The sequence below is a fragment of the Mus musculus genome, chromosome 16 (assembly GCF_000001635.26).
Source record: "Mus musculus strain C57BL/6J chromosome 16, GRCm38.p6 C57BL/6J".
Classification (NCBI taxonomy): Eukaryota; Metazoa; Chordata; class Mammalia; order Rodentia; family Muridae; genus Mus; species Mus musculus.
In genome coordinates, this window is record NC_000082.6 from 37,096,429 (window position 1) to 37,103,536 (window position 7,108).

Here is a 7,108-nt window from a genome sequence, read left to right on the forward strand (position 1 = left end):
ATGAAAACACAACAAAACCTCTGGACACATTAACATCATTCTTACAAGAGAAATTTATAGCTCTAAGTGCCTACATTAAAAATACAGAAAGAGCACAAATGAATGACTTATAAATAATGTAACTCTAAATTTGGAAATGCAGGAACAAGCAAAGCCAAAACTCAGTAGACAGCATGAAATAAAAAAAAAAAAAAGGCAGAAATTAATGAACTGGAAATAAAGAAGACAATATAAAGAATTAACAAATCTAATATCAGACTCTTTGAGAAGAAAAACAAGACTGGGGCTGGAGAGATGGCTCAGTGGTTAAGAGCACTGACTGCTCTTCCGTAGACTCTGAGTTCAAATCCCAACAACCACATGGTGGCTTACAGCCATCCGTAATGAGATCTGACAACCCTCTTCTGGGGTGTCTGAAGACAGCTACAGTCTACTTAGATATAATAATAAATAAATCTTCAGGCCAGAGCGAGTGGGGCAGACTGGAGTGAGCAGAGGTCCTGAATTCAAATTCCCAGCAACCACATGATGGCTCACAACCATGAGTACAACTACAATGTACTCATATACATAAAGAAATAAATCTTTTTTAAAAAAAGAAATAAAACAAGACTGATAGACACTTTCCTCAACTAACTGAAAGGAAGAGAACACCTAACCTAAATGAAGAGAATCACAAATGAACAGGGATCTCTAAGTCCCTTCTTCCTACTGTGGGGCATCTCATCCTGGGAGTCCAGGACCTGGGAGTCCTGGGAGTCTCTCACCTCCCAGGTCTCTGGTGCACTCTGGGGGATCCCCCCAACCTCCTATTTCCTGAGGTTGCCTGTTCACATTTCTTTCTGCAGCCCCACAGGGTTTCAGTCCTTTTCCCTTGCCCAATACCAGATCAGATTCCCCTCCCCGCCCCCACTTGCCCTTCCAAGTCCCTTCCTCCCTCCTCACTTATGATTGCTTTCTTCTCTCTCCCAAGTGGGACCGAGGCATCCTCACTTAGGCACTCCAGCTTGTTGAGCCTTTTGAATTCTGTGGACTGTATCTTGTGTTCTGTCTGAAAGAATTACAGGGATGGAAATGGAGAGGAGGCTGAGGAAAAGAAGGTCCAGTGACAGGCCCAAAATGGGATCCAGCTCAAGGGGAGGTCCCAAGGCCTGACACTATTACTGAGACTATGGAGCGCTCACAAGACAGGATCTATCATGACTGCTCTCTGAAAGACCCAACAAGCAGCTGAAAGAGTCAGATGCAGATATTTTGCACCCAACCAATGGACAGAAGCAGTTGACACCTGTTGTTGAATTAGGGAAGGCTGAAAGAAACTGAGGAGAAAGGCGATCCTATAGGAGGACCAGCAGTCTTAATTAATCTGGACCCCCGAGATCTTTCAAACACTGGACCACCAAACAGACAGCATACACCAGCTGATATGAGGCCCCAACACACATACAGTAGAGGACTTCCAGGTCTATGTTCATTCAGATATGATGCACCTAAATGGCAAGAGACTGGAGGCCCCAGGGAGTTTAGAGGTCAGATGGGGTGGAGGGTGGGAACATCCATATGGAGAGCAGTTGGGGGGTGAGAGGGGAGGGGCGGGGGATGGAATATGGTTTATAAAAAATGAATTACAAATAAAATTAAATTTAAAAAAATGAACAGGGAAATATCTCAACAAACATCAAGAATGCTTGAAAATCCTGTACTCCAAGGTGGAAAATCTAAAGGAAATGGACAAATTTCTAGATTTAGTCAAACCACCAAAATTAAACCAAGAACAGACCAACAACTTAAACAGACATATAAAGAGAGTTAAAACAGCAATATAAAGCCTTCCAACTAAAACAGATCCATGCCATTTGATTTTGATTCATAGCATAACTCTACCAGGCTGTCAAAGAGTGTCAACAGCCAACCCTTCTTAAATTATAAGGGGGCAGGGAGAACATCCCCAAGTTCTTTTTATAAAGCCAAAATTACTCTAATACCAAAATCAGGCAAAGATAACAACAAGCAGGAAAAAAGAAAACTACAGGCCAATATCCCCGATAAACATAGAATCAAAATTTCTCAATAAATAAAATATTCACAAAGCAAATAGATTATCCACCACGACCAATTTGGCTTTATGAGTGGTTCAACACATATAAGTCAATAAGTGCAATAAATCACATAAATGGACTTAAAAGACAGTCATCTCAATAGATTCAGAGAAAGCTTTTGACAAAATCCAACATACTTTCATGACAAAAGGTCTAGAGAGAGTGGTAATAGAGGTGATATATCTCAACATAATAAAGCTATATATGCGGAACTCACAGCCAATGTTATCCTAAAGAGAAAAACTTGAGGCAATCCATTGCAATCAGGAACAAGACAGGGCTTCCATTTATCCCTGTTCCTTTTCAATATTATACTTAAAGCACTAGCAGGAACGATAAGATAAGAAGAGACTAAAGGGATACAAATGGAAAAGAGACATCTCCATTTTTAGATGACTTATTACACTTAAGATATCTAAACAATTCTACCCAAAAGCTTCTAGAAAGTCAACAGTTTCAGAAAGTGTCAAGATACAGAAACTTGTCAATAGATTTTATATGCACCAAGGATAAATGCACAGTGAAATATGGACATGCTTTGCTTGCATTCATAATTGCCTATAAGAACATAGAATACCTAGGAATAAACCTAAGGCAGTGAGGACTTTACAGTGAAAACTTAAACCTCTGAAGAGATAAAGACAGTAGAAGGCAGAAAGACATCCCATGTTCATGGATTGGTAGACTTACTATTGTGAAAGTGACCACTCTGTCAAAATCATATAGAGATTCTATATAATCCAAATAAGATTCCTCATCTCATTCTACACTGAAATAGAAAAAAAAAAACCTATCCTAAAATTCATATGGACCCACCAAGGTTGAATAGCCAAAACAATCCTAAACAAATGTAACAACACTGGAGAGGCTACCATTCCAGACCTCCTTTTATAGCAGAGTCACACTAATAAAAATGGTACAGTCCTGAGAAAACCAGACTTGCAAACCAATGGAACAAAATAGAAGACCCAAACATGAGTACAAGTAGCTATAGCTGCTAATGAAGTGGAAACTTGTGGTTTCTTTGGAAAGTCGGTTATTTCTTTGCTAGGGCACACACATGAGAGGATGTTTTGCTAAAGCAGGCATGTAAAAGAATGTTGCGCTGAAGCAGACACAAGTGAAAGGATATGTGATGTTTAGAAAGAATGTAAGTATGACCCCAGACAGTGGGAGCTCAAGCAATGGTTTGCCTTGCTCCGCCTTGCTATTCTTTGCTGATAACACACATGTATTGGTTTACCTTACATTGTGTTGTTGAGCTTCACTTGTGGTGACATCATAGAGAGAAACTCACCCAAAACCATCTTGTGAGGTTCCTATGGCTTCTTGCCTCTTGCAGAGGAATTGGACCAGTTGGGGAGCTTCTAGGTTTCTTCTGGATTGCACTGACCTTGCTGATTAGTTTGTGGTGTCTGCTGAGTGGACTGGACTGCAGTTGCTAATGTGTGTTTGGTGTTTGTTAGTGGATTGGACTGAGAAAAAAAGATTGGAAATGCCCCCAAAGAACTATTTCTAAACAGGTCCACTTCCCCTGTGTCCTAAAACCTTTCTTTTCCACTACCTCTGGTGGGTGGTAAGCTAGAGGGAGGGTAAACCCTTATTAAAGTAGGTTGTAAAATTTTTATGTCTACAAGCTAATATTTGCCAAAGATGCAAAAATATGCACTGGAGAAAATACAGCATCTTTAATAAATGGTGCTGAGGGATCTAGAAGTCCACATGTAGAAGAATGAAATTAGATGTATTTCTCTTACTTCACACAAAAACTAACTCAAATGCATCAAAGACCTCAGTGTGAAGCATGACACAGTGAAAATGTTAGAAGACAACATAGACAGCACCTTTAAGATATAGGTGTAGGAAAATACTTTCTGAGTAGGAATCAATTTGCCAAAGAATAAAGGCCAACAATTTACAAGTAGGACTTCATAAAACTAAAAGCTAAAGAAACAACAAGGTGAAGAAAAAAACCTACAAAATAGAAGAGAATCTTTGCCAGCTAAATATCTGTCTGACAGAGGATTACTGGGCTTGTGATCTGAATAGAGTTCTCAAAAGAAGGAACAAAAATGGCTAAGAAATACCTTTTAAAATGCTTATTAGTAGCAATTAGGGAAATGTAAATTAAAACACCTTGGAGATTTACCCTAATCAGAATGGCAGAGATCAACAAAACAACTGACAACAAATGCTGAGGGGATGTGGGGAGTAGGGAACCCTCACTCACTGTTGGTGGGATTGCAAACTGGTCCAGCCACTCTGGAGATCCCTGTGGCGAATTCTCAAAACGCTAAAAATAAATCTAGCATATGACCCAGCTATACCACTCCTTGCCATATACCCGAATGGCTTGGCATCCTACTCCACAGATACTTGCTTAGCTGTGTTCATTACTGCTCTATTCAGTAATAGAGCAAAATAACAGAATAGTTGGGAGATGGAAACGGCCTAAATGTCCTTCAACTGATGAGTAGATAGTGCAAATGTGGTACATATACACTATAGAATACTATACAGCTGTAAATAAAAATGAAATCATGAAATTTGCAGGAGAATGGAAAGTACTTTCTTACATTAAATGAGGTGATCCAGTTCTGTAAAGACAAACATCACATGTTCTCATTTATCTGTGGCTTCTAGTTCAAATCTTCAGATGTGAATGCATAACCTGAAGTAGCCACAGAAGCCAAGGAAGTATGTGTGGGGGGTGATAAAGAGGAAATAATGGGAGTGGAGTAATTTGAACAGGGAAATATGAAAAAAACAAGGCAGTATGGTTAATTGGAGAAGGAAGAGGGGAAGTAACACTGGAATGTCTGGAAAAGTCACAAGGAATATTATCTATTTATCTAAAATTACATATAATACATAGTGTCTATGTATATACACATATTTTAAAATGAAAATATCCTATCTCAGTTGGCAATTCATTGATTTTCAACATATGAATAATGAATTTGCTGACAAATCACAAGCAATTACACACACACACACATACACACACACACTTTAAGAATAAAATACTGAAGAAATAAAAGATCTCTGAAACAGAAATTACCAAACCCTGAAGAAATAAGCTGAAGATACTAAAAGGTAGAAAATATTCCATATCCTTCGGTTGAAAGAATTAATAGTTCTTTTAGCAAAAGCCATCTATGACTTCAGTGTAGTCCTCCAAAGTACCAATGACATTCATCACAGAATTAGAACTCACTTAGAAACACAAAGACCTTAAAGAGCCAAAGCAGCCTCAAGTCATAAATCTAAAACTGTAAAGAGTAAGGTTCTCTTCCCAGGGAAGTGATGAATACAGAGACTCCTCCTGCTCACAATAAATGCTGGTTGAGTGCTCATCTCTAAACCATGCCACTATGTGTCAGGGAACCTTTGGTGGAGGGAAGGAAAGACTTAAGAGACAGCAGAAATGGAGAAAAAAAAAATGAAGCGTCTGTCATCTTCTGGGCAAGATAGAGCATTGTGATCCTAAACTCAACAGCAGTTGCGGATGCCTACACTGGAGTTGCACAAGGATGGGCCCACCAACACGTTTGGATGAAAGGGGGACTTGGGGCCCTACCCATCAATATGGAAGTATTTGCTACTGATAGAGTCAGGAAGAGGGAAAGTCAATGCCCTCAGTTTGTACCCAACTGGTCACTCCACCAGGTTCCAAAGGGTAAATCCAATCCAGTGCCACACAGATGGCTCTGCTTAAACTAAATGTGTCACAAAATAAAATGAAGTCATGAATTTAAAAGGGAATGGTAGGGATGGGGGAAGGGAACGTTGTAATGGGAAGGAGGTAACAGGGTGTGGTGTAGAGCATGACCACAAAACATCATATACGTGTATGAAATTGTCAAAGAGCAAATGAATAAAAAAAAAAGTCCAAATCTAGAAGCACTGTGGTACCTTATTTCAAGACATACCGAAGAGCTACAGTAACCAAGACAGTATGGTACTTACCTAAAAGCAGAAACACAGGCCAAGGGAATAGAATAGGAAAACAAAAAACAAATCCATGTACCTACAATTTCTGACAAAACAACACTGGGGAAAAGAGTCTCATTATTATACTCTGCCTGGCTAACTGGGTGTCTACAAACAGAATACTGAAACTTCACACCTATGGCTCTGAGAGTATCCAATGTCCTCTTCTACCCTTTGCAGATAAGAGGCATACATGTAGTACACAGACATACATACAGGACAGACATGAAATAACAATTTAAAAAATATTAGGCAGAGGAGGATTAGGGTTTCTGCCTGCCCTGGGATAACTGAGAGCTTGACTCAAAACATGAAACAAAACCAAAACAAACAAAACCCTCATGAAGTTGAGAAGGAAAAATGATGGTGGTGATAGAGGAGAAACTGGAGGGGAGGGAATTGGGACAGATTTGATCAGAACACAGTATATGCATGGATGAAATTCTCAAATAATAAAAATAATTACATGAACTATCCCAACAAGCTGAGAAATAGCACTAAGTACAAAAGACATGTGGGTGGGCAGGAAGGAAGGGAGGGAGGGAAGGAGAGAGTGAGATAACAAGACACACAAACATGTTGCATCTCTGAGATGTGTTTGGATGGAAACAGCAAACCAGTAACATTTACTTTGTCTAAATTCATGAGGTTACAGTTAGAAACATGCATCCATGGATTACTTTCCTGTTGCTGTGATAAAATACCATGACTATAGGCAACTTAAAGAAGAGAGCATTTGTTTTTGGCTCCTGCTTCCACAGTGATGAGTCTATGAAAGTAGAGTAGCAGCATGCAGCAATCAGTAGACTTGGTGGCAGGAATAGGAAGTGGAGAGTTCACATCTTGAACTGTAAAATCCAAGAGGGCCTGGAAATGATTTAAACTATGAAAGACTACAACCGCCAATCAAGACCACTGTACAAGCAGAATTATCTGTCACAACAAAAGGAGAAGAGAAACTTTCTTCAATAAAAATAGGTCAAAATTCATGACTATTATTGCAGTTCAAGCAAGTT